Below are 18,772 nucleotides of genomic sequence, written 5' to 3'. Positions count from 1 at the left end.
TGTCGTCATGGAGTAGGCGGAGAATGGTGGCAAACTTTTGGTGGCATCCAAAACCGAGGAGGACGCTCCATTGTCCCTTGCGGTTAACAGTGTCAAAGGCCTTTGCGAGGTCAAAGAAGGCCATGTTCAAGGGTTGGTGCTGTTCCCTGCATTTCTCTTGCAGTTGTCATGCCATGACAATCATATCCGTTGTGGACGGAATCCGCACTGTGACTCTGGGAGGAGCTCTTCAGCCACAGGGAGAAGATGGTTGAGGAGGATTCTAGTGATGACTTTCCCAGTGGCCGACAACAGGGAGATTCCTCTGTAGTTGTTGCAGTCGGACTTGTCCCCTTTTTTTAAAGATGGTCATGATTACGGCATCTCTCAAATCTCCAGGCATGCACTTCTCCTTCCAGATGAGAGAGATAAGCTCATGCATTCATGCCAATAGTGCCTCTCCACCATACTTTAGTGCTTCAGCGGGGATTCTATCTGCTCCTGATGCCTTGTTGTTCTTTGAGCTGACAGATGGTCTTTTCTACCTCATGCAGGGCTGGGCTTTTGCTGAGATGGTGGTGAGTAGCATGCTGCAGGATGGAGTCGAGGACACTCATGTCAAAGGCTCGCTTAAGGAGATCTTCGAAGTGCTCCTTCCAGCTCTGACTGCCCCGATGTCCTCGAAGAGTGTGTCCCCGTTCTTGGCCTGCAATGGGGTGTGGCCTTGGGTGCTTGGGCCATAGGTGGATTTGACTGTGGTGAAGAATCCTCGCATGTCATGGCTGTCGGCCAGCTGCTGAATCTCCTGTGCTTTCTCCATCCACCATCTATTCTTTAGGTCATGGGTTTTTTGTTGGACCTCAGCCTTCAGCTGTCTGTAGAGCTGCTTTGCTGCTCCTGAGTTGGGTTGTTGCTTTATGTTCAGAGATGCCCTGCGCTTGCGATTTATTAGCTCCTGGATCTCCTCGTCAGTCTCATCAAAACAGTCCTGGTGTTCCTTGTTGAGTGACCGAGCCACTCCTCGCAGGCACTGCTTATGGTGGCCTGGAGGGCAGACCAAGCGCTGTGGGCATTCTGCGTCTCGGGGTCGTCGAGGGTTGCCAGGTTGGCAGTGAAGTGCTGGCTGTATAGAGCTCTTAGCTGGGTCTTTGAGTGCCACAGCGTTGATTTTTCTGCGGCGTTGCTTCTGTTGCTGTCGTCGTTTTGGGGCTATATTAATGTTGATGATGGAATGGATGAGGCGGTGATCCGTCCAGCAGTCGTCGGCTTCTGTCATGGTATGGGTGATGCGCACATCCTTGCGATCCCTCGCTCGAACGATGACTCTCAGAATCTTACCACCTTTTCCTATCCCTAAATCCCGTGCTGCAAGGGCCCACTGCCCGTTCCCCCATCCCCCAATCAAGACTTACCTTCCAGATCGACCTCCCTGCTGCCAAGTCCCTCCAACTGGACTCTCACTTCTCGCTCCCCACTGGCCGTCTCAGCTGCTCCAACCGATCCCCGATGATCTCAATGGCGGTAAGCCATCGACCAGCTCCAAACACAAGTTTGAGCCCTAACTTCACTCCTCGCCCTCACGCAAGAGCCAGCACCCTCCGGGCCTTCACTCCACCGGTGACATTCGGGTATTTCCTCCCACTGGCGACGTTCGGGCCTTCCTTCCCCCTGCGGGATTAGCGAACATCTCATGACTCTTCAACTCACCCTATCCCAGAACCAGTGCGCCACAGTTATCAGTGCATATGCCCGTGCTTGGAGTGAGGGTCTTGCCACGATGCCTTGTACTTGTCCCTCTGGCGGAACAAGATGATGTTCTAGGCATTTTGTCAGGAGTAGGGTACCGCTGGAGTTGGTTTTCCCTACCCCCCTCACTGCCAATCACGCCTCCCCAGAGGTCTATGTCCTTACCGACTCTGACGTTGAAGTCGCCGAGGAGGATCAGTTTGTCGTCTGTATAGATGCGGGATAGGGATTGTTCGAGGCTGGAGTAGAATACCTCTTTGGCCTCATCTGTTGCATCGAGTATTGGGGCATATGCACTGATAACTGTGGCGCACTGGTTCCGGGATAGGGTGAGTTGAAGAGTCATGAGATGTTCGCTAATCCCGCAGGGGGAAGGAAGGCCCGAATGTCGCCAGTGGGAGGAAATACCCGAATGTCACCGGTGGAGTGAAGGCCCGGAGGGTGCTGGCTCTCGCGTGAGGATGAGGAGTGAAGTTAGGGCTCAAACATGCGTTTGGAGCTGGTCGATGGCTTACCGCCGTTGAGATCATCGAGGATCGGTTGGAGCAGCTGAGACGGCCAGTGGGGAGCGAGAAGTGAGAGTCCAGTTGGAGGGACTTGGCAGCAGGGAGGTCGATCTGGAAGGTAAGTCTTGATTGGGGGATGGGGGAACGGGCAGTGGGCCCTTGCAGCACGGGTTTTAGGGATAGGAAAAGGTGGTAAGATTCTGAGAACTTGTAGTAATGTGGAAGCAAGTCATCCTCGTCTCCGAGGGACAGCCTAAGAGAGAAGAGAAAGGTAAGATTTTGCAAATTATATTTAATGTTTAGTGTCATAGAACACTACACACCTTGTACTTTATGGAAAATCTTCCACTGATTTGCATCAGTAGTGGCAGTGTAAATTCAATGTGATTGCCAGAAGTATGGGCAGAGATTGCTAACATTGATTTCCTGCCCATTTTGCACTACCCGACTACTTGCAGATGAGCGGAAAGACAGAACTCAGCAGTCTCATTAAAAACCATCAGAATTGTATAATGATAATTAGTAGCATAAGGTTATGCAGTCCTGGGTTTGGTACCAGATGTATGCTCAGTGTATGTTTGCCTGTTGAAAGTAAGCATCCAATATTTTGGCAAGTATACAGAGAGCATAAACTTTCTATATTGTTGCTTTCCCCAGTATGAGAAGTCTGAACTTGAGACCTATAGCTCTCCATTCTCTCTGCACCAATCCTGGCATCTTTATCTAGCCTGCCGACAAAAGGACTTGCTCAAGGAAGTGAAAGCAAAGTGCACGCCCAATGACATGATTTAGCTTGATTTCCAAATGATTTTTGATGAAATGTCTCATGAAAGGCTATTAATTAAACTCAAAGCTGTGGGAATTCAGGGTAAACCCTGGGAATGGATAAGAAACTAGTTGAAGGGTAGGAAACAACAAGTACTCATCAGAGGAGATATGTCAGAATGGGGGGAGAGAACTGCTGAGTAGGGTGCTTCAGGGCTCAGTGCTCCTAATTTACATCAATGACCTGGATACAGAAACTCAATGGAAAAGTGATCCGATTCTCAGAGGATAATAAACTAGGAGGAGCAGTAGAATTGGAAGAGGCAGCTTCTACTTATTACAGAATGAGTTGGATGATATGTTAAGTGTTAGACAAAATTTAATGCAGGGGTCTGAAGTGCATTAACATGATTATGGAAAGGGAAAATAGACAACAAACATATTTCATGAATGGCACTGAAATAGCTATATATGAAGCTGAAAAAGTCCATAGAGTCTCAGCAGGCTCAATTTTAAACATGTCCAACCAATGCAGCAAAACAATCAACAAAGCCAATAGAATAAAATAAAACCAGAAAATGCTGGAAATATGCAGCAGATCAGGCAGCATCTGTGGAGAGATAAACAAAGTTAACATTTCATGTCGATGACTTTTCGTAAGGAACTTGAACAAGTTAGAGGTATAATAGGTTTTAAGCAAGGCCAGAGGCAGGGAACGGGGACAGGGGAGGAAGAAACAAAAGGGAATGTCTGTGATAGAACATAAGAACATAAGAAATAGGAACAGGAGTAGGCCATACAGCCCCTCGAGCCTGCTCCGCCATTCAATAAGATCATGGCTGATTTGATCATCGGCTTAGCTCCACTTTCCTGCCCGCTCCCCATAACCCCTTATCGTTTAAGAAACTGTCTATTTCTGTCTTAAATTTATTCAATGTCCCAGCTTCCACAGCGAATTCCACAGATTTACAACCCTCTGAGAGAAGAAATTTCTCCCCATCTCAGTTTTAAATGGGCAGCCCCTTATTCTAAGATCGTGCCCTCTAGTTCTAGTCTCCCCCATCAGTGGAAGCATCCTCTCTGCATCCACCTTGTCAAGCCCCCTCATAATCTTAAGAGGCCCATCGTACTCAACCTTTCCTCATAAGTCAACCCCTTCATCCACGGAATCAACCAAGTGAACCTTCTCTGAACTGCCTCCAAAGCAATTATATCTTTTCGTAAATATGGAAACCAAAACTGCAAGCAGTATTCCAGGTGTAGCCTTATCAATACCTTACTAGCTGTAGTAAGACATCCCTGCTTTTATACTCCATCCCCATTGCAATACCATTGGCCTTCCTGATCACTTGCTGTACCTGTATATTATCCTTTAGTGTTTCATGCACAAGTACGCCCAGGTCCCACTGTACTGCGGCACTTTGCAATCTTTCTCCATTTAAATAATCACTTATTCTTTCATTTTTTCTGCCAAAGTGCATGACATCACACTTTCCAACATTATATTCCACATGTCAAATTTTTGCCCACTCACTTAGCCTGTCTATGTCCTTTTGCAGATTTTTTGTGTCCTCCTCACACATTGCTTTTCCTTCCATCTTTGTATCATCAGCAAACTTGACTACGTTACACTCAGTCCTTTCTTCCAAGTCATTAATATAGATTGTAAATAGTTGGGGTCCCAGCACTGATCCCTGCAGCACCCTACTAGTTACTGGTTGCCAACCAGAGAATGAACCATTTATCCTGACTCTCTGTTCTGTTAGTTAGCCAATCCTCTATCCATGCTAATATATTACCCCCAACCCCGTGAATTTTTATCTTGTGCAGTAACCTTTTGTGTGGCACCTTGTCAAATGCCTTCTGGAAGTCCAAATACACCACATCCACTGATTCCCCTTTATCCATCCTGTTGGTTATATCCTCAAAGAAGTCCAGCAAATTTGTCAAACATGACTTCCCCTTCATAAATCCATGCTGACTCTGCCTGACTGAACTTTGCTTTTCCAAATGTCCTGCTACTGCTTCTTTAATAATGGACTCCAACATTTTCCCAACCACAGGTGTTAGGCTAACTAGTCTATAGTTTCTTGCTTTTTGTCTGCCTCCTTTTTTAAAAAGGGGTGTTACATTTGCAGTTTTCCAATCTGCTGGGACCTCCCCAGAATCCAGGGAATTTTGATCAATTACAACCAATGCATCCACAATCCCTGCCGTTAGTTCTCAAGACCCTGGGATACAAGCCATCAGGTCCATGGGATTTATCTGCCTTTAGTCCCATTATCTCACTGAGAACCACCTCCTTAGTGATTGTGATTGTGTTAAGTTCCTCCCCCCCTATAGCCCCTAGATTATCCATTGTTGGAATATTGTTAGTGTCCTGTACCGTAAAGATTGATACAAAATATTTATTCAGGTTTCTGCCATCTCCATGTTCCCCATTACTAATTTCCTCTAAGGGACCAACATTTACTTTAGCCACCCTTTTCCTTTGTATATACATATAGAAATTCTTGCTATCTGTTTTTATGTTTTGTGCTAGTTTACTTTCATAGTCTATCTTCCCTTTCTTAATCATTCTTTGCTGGCTGTTCAAAGCTTCCCAGTCTTCTGTCCTCCCACTGGTTTTGGCCACTTTGTATGCCCTTGTTTTTAATTGGATACCATCCTTTATTTCTTTAGTTAGCCACAGATGGCTATCTTTTCTCTTACACCCTTTCCTCCTCACTGAAATATATTTTTCTTGAGAGTTGTGAAATATCTCCTTAAATATACTTTTCATCAACCGTCCTACACTTTAATCTATTGTCCAAGTCCACTTTAGCCAACTCTGCCCCCATACCTTCATAGTCTCCTTTATTTAAGCTTAGTATGCTGGTTAGAGATCCAAATTTCTCATCCTCCATCTGAATTTGAAATTCAATCATGCTATGATCACTCATTCCGAGGGGATCCTTTACTAGGAGATTGTTTATTAATCCTGTCTCATTACACAGGACCAGATCCAAGATAGCCTGCCCCCTGGTTGGTTCAGTTATGTACTGCTCAAGGAACCCGTCCCTTACACACTATGAACTCCTCCTCAAGGCTACTCTGACCAATTTGATTTGTCCAATCAATATGGAGGTTAAAATCACCCATGATTATTGCTGTTCCCTTTTTACAAGCCCCCACTATTTCCTGGTTTCTACTCCGACCAACAGAGTTGCTACTGTTAGGGGGCCTATAGACTATGCCCACCAATGACATTTTCCCCTTATTGTTCCTTATCTCCACCCAAATTGTTTCAACACCTTTATCATTTGCGCCAATATCGTTTCTTACTATTGCAGTGATTCTGTCCTTTATCAATAGAGCTACCCCACCTCCTTTTCCTTTCTGTCTGTCCTTCCGGATTGTCAAGTACCCCTGAATATTTAATTCCCAGTTCTGGTTACCTTGCAACCACATCTCTGTAATAGCTATTAGATCATACCCATTTGTCTCAATTTGTATCGTCAACTCATCTATCTTGTTACAAATGCTACGTGCATTTAGACAAAGTGCCTTTAATTTGTTTTTTTACCCGTTTTTCCTGCTTGTTTCCTCTCTCCTTCAAACTCACTTTCTTTATTTTTGCTTTCTAATTCCAGCTTTACTCCCCTCCCTACTGAATCTAGTTCCAGGTTCCCATCCCCCTACCAAGCTAGTTTAAACCCTCCCCAACAGCACTAGCAACCCCCCCCCCCCCCTCCGAGGATATTGGTCCCGGCTCTGTTGAGGTGCAACCCGTCCGGCTTGTACAGGTCCCACCTCCTCCAGACGCGGTCACAAAGCCTGAGGAAACTCCCGCCTGCACCATTTCTCCAGCCACGTATTCATCTGCTCTATCCTCCTATTTATGTACTCACTAGCTCGTGACACTGGGAATAATCCGGACATATGGTGGAGGCCAGGAAAGATTAAGGCCGAGGTTTTGCTCACTTCAGCGGGTCCGGTGTGGCCGGTGTTGGTGGCGGGTTGCGGCTCCATCACATTGCCTAAAATGAACTTACCTCAATGGGGCTTATTAAACCCACCCAGTCTGTTTCCCGGCCCAATTAGATGGAGTGGGTCTGGTAACATCATTCATGACATGTCTTGAGCCAGTTTCCTTAAAGGGACCATGGCCACCTAACTTTTGACATTTGTGCTGCCAGTATTCTACAGCATTGTACAGAGGTGCACGGTTGCACCAAGGTTCTCCCATGACTCCCTACATATGCTTATGGAGGGAGTCATAGCAAGCAGGGAGGTCCTCTTCTCTTCCTATGAGTGGAAGGGACCTCCCCAGGAGACCAACACAGTCTGTTTGCACATTGCAGGGGAGGGCACAAGCAGGGATGTCATCAGGAGCACCTGGGTACAGTGGCACAAACCTTTCAATTATCTCATTAGATGAGGAAATGAGTACAAAGCCACATTCACCTTTATCCTGCTGTGCCACTCATCACATCCCCATTACTCTGTCTTCCCTACCCTACTCCTGCAGATCTTTACTCACACCAACTTACCTTGCAGCTTCACCCAACCCTCTCTCTTTATTTATCACATCCCTATCTCACTAACCACCCCTCACACTCACACTAATGCAATCACAACAACTAACTACACACAAGGGTAGCCATTTGGGTGTTTTATCCAATGTTCATGTAAAGTTTCTGTTAGTGTGCTGTCAAACATTGAAACCTTTATTTTGAACATTGCGTTCTTGGACAGATTTGTGTATACCTTTGGAAGTGGCTTGGTGAGTTGCAGTGAATGGTGAGACATAACTGTATCCCCCGCAATGGTGATGAGTGTGAAAGGAATGGCTTGGACACTGTAGGGATGCTTTATGGTGTTGGTGTGAGGTTGTGCCAGCCTGGCACATGTGGCAGCCAGGGTGTACAGTGCCACGTTAAGTGACTCTGGCCATGATGAGGCCATCCCTGGCCTCCCATGCAACAATGTGCTTGGATGCTGATGCCCTGTGTTCTGTGATTGCGGAGAAGGTTGGTGTTGTTGTTGGTGCTGCTGGTGTTGGGGCTGGTCTTGGTCATATTCTGAGGGCCATGGGGATACAGTATAAAGGGAACCCATGCTGATGGAAAAGATGGCAGGTGAAGTTGAGATAAGAGAATCAATCTGTCAATGGTGAGAGAGGTTGTTCCAATGAGGTAACACTGGATGGAGAATCTGCACCAAACATATGCAGCCTGCTTAAAGCTCAATCTGTGTTCCAAATGGAGTAAGCAACAGCTTCTCCACTTGGAAAGTGAACAGCAGTGAGGTGGGAGCTTTTATAGTGCATTTCAAGCTGCTAACTAATCAGCTGATTCAATGTCCATTCAACTCCCGCCTCAGGTTAACAGACATGGTCCATGAGAAGCGTGGATCCCGTGGGAGGGCAGTTAAATTTAAGAACATAAGAAATAGGAGCAGGAGTAGGCCATTTAGCCCCTTGAACTGGCTCCGCCATTCAATAAGATCATGGCTGATATGCTCTTGGCATCAACACCATTTCCCTGCCTGCTCCCCATAACTCTTGACTCCCTGATCGTTCAAAAATCTGTCTATCTCCACCTTAAATATATTCAATAACCCAGCCTCCACAGCTCTCTGGGGCAGAGAATTCCATAGATTTACAACCCTCAGAGTAGAAATTTCACCTCATCTCCATTTTAAATGAGCGACCCCTTATTCTGAAACTATGCCCCCTAGTTCTAGATTCCCCCAAGAGGGGAAACATTCTCTCTGCATCTACCCTGTCAAGCCCCCTCATAATCTTATAGGTTTCAATAAGATCACCTCTCATTCTTCTAAACTCCAATGAGTATAGGTCCAACCTGCTCAACCTTTCTTCATAAGTCAACACCTTCATCTCAGGAATCAACCTAGTGAACTTTCTCTCAACTGCCTCCAATGCAAGTTTATCCCTCCTTAAATAAGGAGACCAAAACTGTACGCAGTGGTCTAGGTGTGATCTCACCAATACCCTGTATAGTTGTAGCAGAACTCCCCTGCTTTTATACACTATCCCCCTTGCAATAAAGGCCAACATTCCATTTGCCTTCCTGATTACTTGCTGTACCTGCATGCTAACTTTTTGTACTTCATGCACAAGCACCCCCAGATCCCTCTGTACTGCAGCATTTTGTAATCTCTTTCCATTTAAATAATAATTTGCTTTTTTATTTTTCCTACTAAAGTGGATAACTTCACATTTTCCCACATTATACTCCATTTGCCAAATGTTTGCCCACTCACTTAGCCTATCTATATCCTTTTGCAGATTCTTTGTGTCCTCTTCACAACTTGCTTTCCCTCCTATCTTTGTATCATCAGAAAATTTGGCTACATTATACTCGGTCCCTTCATCCAAGTCATTAATATAAATTGTATATAGTTGAGGCCCCAGCACTGATCCCTGTGGCACTCCACTAGTTACAGTTTGCCAACCGAAAAATGATCCATTTATCCCGACTCTCTGTTTTCTGTTAGTTAGCCAATTCTCTATCCATGCTAATATATTACCTCCAACCACACGAGCTCTTATCTTGTGCAGCAACATTTTACGTGGCACCTTATTGAATGCCTTCTGGAAATCCAAATAAACTACAACTACTGGTTCCCCTTTATTCACCCTTCTTATTACATTTTCAAAGCACTCCAGAAAATTTGTCAAACATGATTTCCCTTTCATAAAACCATGCTGACTCTGCTTGACTGCATTATGATTTACTGAATGTCCTGCTACTACTTTCTTATTAATGGACTCCAGCATTTTCCCAATTACAGTTGTTAGGCTAACTGGTCTATAGTTTCCTGCTTTCTGTCTCCCTCCTTTTACATTTGCGGTTTTCCAATTCGCTGGGATCTCTCCAGAATCCAGGGAATTTTGGTAGATTGTAACCAATGCATCCACTATCACTGCAGCCACTTCTTTTAAGTCCCTAGGATGCAGGTCATCAGGTCCATGGGACTTGTCCACCTTTAGACCCATTATTTTACTGAGTAATTTTTCTCTAGTGATTGTTTTAAGTTGCCCCATCCCTATCTATTATTGGGATGCTTTTAGTGTCTTCTACGTGAAGTCTGATACAAACTATTTCTTCAAAGTCTCTGCCATTTCCCTGTATCCCATTATTAATTCACCAGTTTCATCCTCTAAGGGACAAACATTTACTTTTAGCTACTCTCTTCCTGTAGAAGCTCTTACTATCTGTTTTTATATTTCATGCTAGTTTACTTTCATAATATATCTTCTCTCCCTTTATTATTTTTTTAGTCATCTTTTACTGGTTTCCAAACATTTCCCAATCCTCTGGCTTATCACTAATCTTCGCAACATTGTATGCCTTTGTTTTCAATTTGATACCATCCTTTACTTCTTTAGTTAGCCACGGATGGTTGATCTTTCTCTTAGAGTCTTTCTTTCTCACTGGAATATATTTTTGCTGAGCGTTATGAAATATCTTCTTAAATGTCTGCCACTGCTTTTCTACCGTCTTATCCTTTAATCTATTTTCCTAGTCCACTTTATCCAACTCTGCCTTCATACCTTTGTAATTGCCTTTATTTAGGTTCAGGACACTGGTTTGAGACCCAACTTTCTCATCCTCAAGCTGAATTTGAAATTCTACCATGCTATGACCATTATTAAGGTTCTATCAAAAGCCAACAATTGCTTCAATTGGATTGCCTACCTTTGCGGTTTGGGTCCGATCTGAGATCAGAGATACACCATTGGGAAAGGTATGTTGAAGTGGGATGACAGTGGGTTCCCGATCCACATTAAAAAAAAACTAATTTCCCACCCGACCCGCCACCGACCCCGCCCGCTGACCCGCGGTAATGGGACAAGTTAAGAAAAAAAAGATGGGTCTAGAAGAGGTTTAAATGGGAATAGCAGAATCATCAACAGCCAACGTCCGAAAAAATGGGGGCAGGGATTATGAGCTGAAATTGCTGAACTCAACATTGAGTTCGGAAGGCTGTAAAATGCCTAATCGAAAGATGAGGTGCTATTCCTCGAGATTATGTTGAGCTTCATTGGAACAGTGCAAGAGGCCAAGGACAGAGAGGTTAGAGTGGGAGTGGAGCGGAGAATTAAAATAGCAGGTGACGGGAAGCTCGGGGTCACACTTGCAGACAGAATGGAGGTGTACGGCAAAGCGGTCATCCAATCTGCATTTGTTTTTTGTTGTGTATAGAAGAACCCTACGAGGCTGAGTACTGTGAGCTAACCTTAGTGTGACTTTAGTCTTCTTTATTACAACTCCAGTGCCTAAACAACATGGCAGCCAACCTTTTATACTGGCTCTGCACATGTGTGCAGGTGACCATTAGGACTCCAACAGTCGTGCCCTCTGGTGGCAAGTATTACATAGTTACTCACTCCCCCCTCCCCCCAAAGTCTTCAGTACAAGTTATTTACAAGTTGAGGTGATCCGGAGCCCTTCGCTCCCTGGTTGATCGTCTAAGTTCTAACCCTGGCGTGTGTGAGTTGGTCGGACCATTGCTGCACTGCACCGCGGCTGGTCTGACTGGACTGTCAGGAATGGTGGGTTCATCCTCGTGATTGACAGCGAGATCGATGTTGGTTGTGTGTGTGTTGGTGAATCGTCGATGGTGATGTCCTCTTCAAGGTTGTCAGTAAATCGCAATTTGGTCTGATCTAAATGCTTTCTGCATGTTTGGCCATTTAACAGTTTGATTGTAAACACCCTATTCCCTTCCTTGGCCAAAACAGTGCCAGCAACCCACTTGGGACCATGACCGTAATTCAGGACAACACAGGGTCGTTAACATCAATGTCACGTGAAACAGCCGTGCGATCGTGGTGCATGTTCTGCCGGTGTCGCCGGGTTTCCATGTGATCATTAAGACCGGGTGGACTAGGGAGAGCCTGGTTTTGAGTGCTCTCTTCATTAACAATTCTGCTGGGAGAACCCCGGCGAGCGAGTGGGATCGCGTCCGGTAACTGAGCAGAATGCGAGACAGGCGGGTCTGCAGGGAGCTGTCCGTCGCGCATTTCATGCTCTGCTTGATTGTTTGGACTGCCTGCTCTACTTGACCATTACCCGCGGGCTTAAACGGAGCAGACCTGACATGCTTGATGCTATTGCGGGTGATAAATTCATTGAATTCCGAGCTGGTGAAACACGGTCCATTGTCGCTGACAAGGATGTCGGGCAAGCCATGGGTGGCGAACATGGCCCAGAAGCTTTCAATGGTGGCTGTGGACATGCTGGATGACATGATTATGCATTCAATCCATCTGGATTAAGTGTCCACAACTACTAAAAACATCTTTCCTCGAAAGGGGCCAACAAAATCTCGGTGGATCCTGGAGCACAGTTTGGAGGATCATCACCACAGACTCAGTGGAGCCTCCCTTGGTGCATTGCTCAGTTGCGAGCAAGTGTTGCACTGATGCACGCATGTCTCCAAGTCCGAGTCAATGCTGGGCCACCAAACATGCGACCTGGCAATTGCCTTCATCATGACAATGCCTGGGTGGGTACTGTGTAGGTTACGTATAAACGTTTCCCTGCCTTTTTTTGGCAAAACCACACGATTACCTCATAAGAGACAATCCGACTGGATGGACATTTCATCTTTGCGTCGGTGAAACGGCTAAATTTCATCTTGCATTTCCCCGGGAACGGCTGACCAGTTCCCATTTGGGACGCAACTCTTTACTAATGATAGCACAGGATCCTGGCTGGTCCAGGTCCTGATCTGGCGAGCTGTGACGGGTGACCCCTCGCTCTCAAAAGCATCCATGACCAGTAGCAAGTCTGCGGGCTGTGCCATTTCAAACCCAGTGGTGAGAGCATCGGCACAGTTTTCAGTGCCTAGCCTGTGGCGGATAACATAGTCATAAGCAGATAATGTTAGTGCCCATCTTTAGATGCGGGACGAAGCATTGCTGTTTATACCTTTGCTCTCCGAAAACAACAAATTGAGTGGCTTGTGGTCAGTTTCAAGCTCAAACCAAAGTCCAAATAGATATTGGTGCATTTTCTTAACCCCATATATACATGCTGACGCCTCTTTCTCAGCCATACTATAGGCTCTCTCCGCCTTAGACAGACTTCTAGACGCGTATGCAAACAGTTGGAGGTTGCTCGATACATTGGCTTGCTGTAACACACAGCCAACCCCGTATGATGAGGTGTCACAAGCGAGCACTAAACGTTTACATGGGTCATAGTATACAAATAACTTATTTGAACATAGCAGGTTCCTGGCCTTCTCAAAGGCTGTGTCTTGAGATTTGCCCCAAACCCAGTCGTCACCCTAACGTAGCAACATGTGCAAAGGCTCTAACAACCTGCTCAAACCCGGGTAGAAAGTTACCAAAATAGTTGAGGAGTCCCAGAAACAAACGCAGCTCTGTCACATTCTGTGGTCTGGGTACATTCTTGATGGCCTCTGTCTTTGAGTCCATGGGCCTGATGCCATCTGCTGCAAACTTGCTCCCCAAAAATTCGACTTCTGGCACCAGGAAAACACACTTGGAGCATTTCAGCCTGAGTCCCACTCTGTCTAGGCGACTTAAAGCCTCTTCCAGGTGCGTAGATGTGTGATGGTGTCACGACCGGTGATCGGGATGTCGTCTGAAAACACAACTGTGCGCGGAACAGATTTCAGCAAACTCTCCATGCTTCTCTGGAAAATGGCTGCAGCCAAGCAAATCCCAAAAGGGCACCTGTGGTATATAAACAGCCCTTTGTGTGTGTTGATGCACGTCAGTCTTTTCGAAGATTCAGCCAGCTCCTGTGTCATGTAGGTGGTGGTTAGTTCCAACTTGGTGAACAACTTCCTCCCCGCTAACGTTGCGAACAGGTCATCCGCCTTGGGCTGCGGGTATTGGTCCTGTAGTGAGACTTGGTTAATCATTACCTTGTAGTCTCCGCTGATTTTGACCATGCCATCGCTTTCAACACCAGAACAATTGGACTGTCCCACTCGTTGAACTCGACTGGCGATATGATTCCTTCGCGTTGGAGTCTGTCCAGTTCAATCTCGACTTTCTCCCTCATCATGTATGGAACCACCTGAGCCTTGTGATGGACGGGCTGTGCATCAGGGCCTAGATGGATCTGTACCTTGGCGCCTGTAAAGTTGCCAATGTCTGGTTCGAGTAGCGAGGGAAACTTGTCAGCACTTGAACACACGAGGTGTCATCCACTGAAGATAGTGCTTTGATGTCGTTCCAATTCCATCTAATCTTTTTTAGCCAGCTTCTGCCGAACAGCGTTGGGCCATTGCCTGGAACAATCCCCAATGATAGGTCATGCACAGCTTCATCATACGATAACTTCACTGCCGCACCTCCAATGACTGGTATGAGCTCTTTGGTGTAGGTATGCAGCTTTGCATTAATTGGGCTCAGTTTGGGCCTTTGTGCTTTATTGTCCCACAGTTTCTTGAAAGCCTTCTGGCTCATTATTGACTGACTCGCACCCATGTCTAACTCCGTGGATACTGGAACTCCATTTAATTTGACTTTCAGCTTTATAGGAGGGCTCTTGGTGGCGAAGGTATGTACCCCATACACTTCTTCCACGGGTTGAGTTGCCTGTGCTGTGTGATCCGCGGCGGATCGATCATCCTCTGCCACGTGGTATGTTGCAGCATGTTTGCACATTCGCTGGAGGTGCCCCATCATTGCGCAGCCTTGACGCATGTAGTGCTTGAATCGACATTGATGGACCCAATGATTACCCCTGCAGCGCCAACACGGTGCTAATGGATTCACATTCACCCCTGATGGCGGACTCTGAATCATCACCGGTCTTGCAGCCACAGATGTATAAGCCCTGCCATATGCAGTATGGCCTGCTAGCAACATCATTTTATGCACAGTACTTGCCAGTGAGCTTCGATATGGAGAAGATATCTGTTTGGTGTTATTGTCCATGGCCATGCATGCCTAGGCGATTACGATGGCCCTGCTCAGGTCTAGGGTTTTAGCAGCCAGCAGCTTTCGAAGATTGACCTCGTGGCTGATGCCCAGGACAAAAAAGTCCCGCAGCATTTGTCCCAACGCAGCTCCAAAATCGCAAGGTCCCGCGAGGCGTCTCAGGTAGGCAACATAATCCGCCACGTCCTGGCCCCCGGAGCGATGGTGCATGTAAAAACGATAGCTGGCCATGAAGATACTCTCCTTCGGCTCGAGGTGGTCCCGAACCAGCGTGCACAACTCTGTATATTCCTTCTCTGTTGGCTTTGTCGGTGCGAGCAGATTCTTGATAAGGCTGTATATTTTAGGCGCACAGACAGTGAGGAGAACTGCCCTGTGCTTGGCCGCATTAGTGTCTCCTTCCAGCTCGTTGGCCATGAAGTACTGGTTGAGATGCTCGGCGAAGGCTTCCCAATCATCACCCTCTACGAATCTCTCTAATATTCCAACGGCAGCCATGGTTGCGTGAAGATTTGTATTCTGTTACTCGTCGCCAATTGTTTTGTATAGAAGAACTCCACAAGGCTGAGTGCTGTGAGCTAAACTTAGTGTGACCTTAGTCTTCTTTATTACAACCCCAGAGTGACTAAACAACATGGCAGCCAACCTTTTATACTGGCCCTGCACGTGTGTACAGGTGACCATTAGGATTCCAACAGTCACGCCCTCCGGTGCCAAGTATTACATAGTTACATACATAACAGTTTTCCCAAAAGAAGAAGAACGCATTGTAAGCAGCAAATACTTTATACCAAATTGAAAGAAGTACAAATAAATCGCTGTTTCATCTGGAAGGACTGTTTGGAGCCCTGGACAGTGGGAGGGGAGGAGGTAAAAGTCCAGATGTTGCAACTCCTGCGCTTGCATGGGAAGGGAGGGGGTGTTGGAGATGATTGAGGAGTGGACCAGTGTGTCATGGAGGGAACGGTCCCTTTGAAATGCTGAAAGGGAAGTGGGGAGGAGATGTGTTTGGTGATGGGATCACACTGGAGGTGGCGGAAACAGCGAAGGCTCATCCGTTGAATGTGGGGGCTGGTGGGGTAGAAGACGAGGATAATGGGATCCTTATTTGGTTCTGGAAGGGTGGAGAAGGAAAAGTGAGAGCAAAAGTGTGTTAAATGGAACAGACACGGTCGAGGGCCATGTGAACCATGGTGGAGGGGAATCTTCGGTTGATGAGAAAGGAAGACATATCGGAAGCACTGGTATAGAAGGCAGCATTGTCAGAACAGATGTGATCGAAATGAAGAAATTGGGAGAATGGAATAGAGTCCTTACAGGAAGCGGGTTGTGAGGTAGTGTAGTCAAGGTAGCTGCTTGAGTCAGTTGGCTTATAGTGGACATTGGTCGATAGCCTATGCCCAGAAATGGTGGAGCGATTAAAATCAGGGATTTGCAAGCGGTCAGATTGGAGGAACAAGATATCTTGGGGGGGGTTGTAGGACTGGAGGAGGTTATGAGTTAGTGAAGGATGAGGGAATTTATAAATAAGCATGAGAATTTTAAAATCAAGATGCTGCTGGAACGGGAGCCAATGTAGGTCAGCGAGCACGGGGTGATGGATTAAAGGGACTTGGTGCGAATTAGGATACAGGCAGCAGAGTTTGGATGATCTCAAGTGCCAGGTGGGAGGCCAGACAAGAGAGAATTGGAATAGTCGAGTCTACAGGTAACAAAGGCATGGATGCGGGTTTCAGCAGCAAATGAACTGAAGTAGGGGTGGAGATGAGCAAAACACTTTGTTTTGTGGTGTTTGTATGTTGCACAGTTTAAAGGGAATTGTCAAGTTCTCACCAATGAATTGCTTAATTTAAGCTGTAACTTGCAAGTATTGCTTCCTCTGCTGCAATTGTTTTGCACAAGGAGTTGGTCAACCTATCTCTGCATATATCAGAGTTTCCAAACCACAGTACATATGTAAACCACAAAGTATATCACACTTTTGAAAGCTGCTTTTGTTTTAAATTTCAACTGACATTTTGCAGACCACAGACACATATTTCCATTTAATGTTGGCCTGAACGTAATGACATTATAATACTGAATTTTACTTGAAGCAATGAAGGTAAACAACCCTACACTATATTCATCAAAGTTAATTGAAGGAGGACAATATTCTGAGGGAAAGTACTTTTAATCTACTGTCAACATGTTGTAAATAAAACTAGTGTAAAGTTCTTCTGTCTTTACTGAGAACTGTCGAGTCCCTGGCACAGCCTGGTGACGATGTCCCATGTACAGTGTCACAAAATGATTGGCTCCAGTTGGAATCAATTAGGCAGACCTCTCCTCTGCACAGCTGTCCCAGTAAAGCTACAGCAAAGGCAATGTGGAAAATTGCTCAGATATGTCCTGTCCACAAAAAACAGGACAAATCCTATCTGGCTAATTACCACCCATCAGTCTACTCTCAATCATCAGCAAAGTGATGAAAGATAGCATCGACAGTGCTGTCAAGCAGCACTCACTCACAAATAATCTGCTCATCGATGCCCAGTTTGGGTTCCGCCAGAACCATTCAGCTCCACACCTCCTTACAGCGTTGGTTCAAACATGGACAAAGGAGCTGAATTCCAGAGGTGAGGTGAGAGTGACTGCCCTTGACATCAAGGCAGCATTTGACCACGTGTTTCATCAAGAAGCCCTAGTAAAACTGAAGTCAATGGGACTCCCAGGGAAACCTCCTTGGAGTCATACCTAGCATAAAGGAAGATGGTTGTGGTTGTTGGAGGCCAATCATCGCAGCCCCAGGAAATCACTGCAGGAGTTCCTCAAGGCAGTGTCCTTGGCCCAACCATCTTCAGCTGCTTCATCAATGACTTTCCCTCCATCATAAGGTCAGAAGTGGGGATGTTCACTGATGATTGCACAGTGTTCAGTTCCATTCGCAACTCCTCAGATAATGGAGCAGTCCATGCCCGCATGCAGCAAGATCTGGACAACATTCAGGTTTGGGCTGATAAGTGGGAAGTAACATTCATTGCCAGACACGTGCCAAGCAATGACCATCTCCAACTAGAGAGAGTCTAATCACCGTCCCTTGACATTCAATGGCATTATCATCACTGAATCTCCCACCATCAACATCCTGGGGGGTCACCATTGACCAAAAACATAACTGGACCTGCCACATAAACACTGTGGCTATAAGAGCAGATCAGAGGCTGGGTATTCTGTAGTGGGTGTTCCTGACTCCCCAAAGCCTTTCCACCATCTACAAGGCCCAAGTCAGGAGTGTGATGGAATACTCTCCACTTGCCTGGATGAGTGCAGCTCCAACAACACTCAAGAAGCTCAACACCATCCAAGACAAAGCAGCCCAGATGATTTGCATCCCATCCACTACTTGAAACATTCACTCCCTCCACCACCAGCACACCGTGGCTGCAATGTGTATCATCTACAATCATGAATTGACACACAACCTATTATTTTGGCTGTTGCCACTCCTTTCAACACTCTCTAAAGCACGCACAGCAGAATGGTTGTGCAGTTGTATGACAGACTCCCCACCAGCGCTTCTTAAAGGGACACACGCTATTATCAGTTAAGTTTAGATTTTTGCTTTTGTACTGGTTTCTTTACATTTTATTGAGTAGTGGTGGCTTGGTGTAATACATTTAAAAAGTTGTTAAAGTGTGAAGGGAGTGCAAGGATGCTACTGGACATTTGCAAGACTTTGGGTCTTAAAGGAAGGCCTCTGAGAGCATCACTTGCTCCCAGACCTGTGCCCTATGTTGCAGTCCCCCTGGGCTGTAGCATGACATGGAGATGGAGCAGAGGCAGCAAAGGGGACAAACTG

The sequence above is a fragment of the Pristiophorus japonicus genome, chromosome 2 (genome assembly GCF_044704955.1).
Source record: "Pristiophorus japonicus isolate sPriJap1 chromosome 2, sPriJap1.hap1, whole genome shotgun sequence".
Classification (NCBI taxonomy): domain Eukaryota; kingdom Metazoa; phylum Chordata; class Chondrichthyes; family Pristiophoridae; genus Pristiophorus; species Pristiophorus japonicus.
This window is presented reverse-complemented; position numbering follows the sequence as displayed.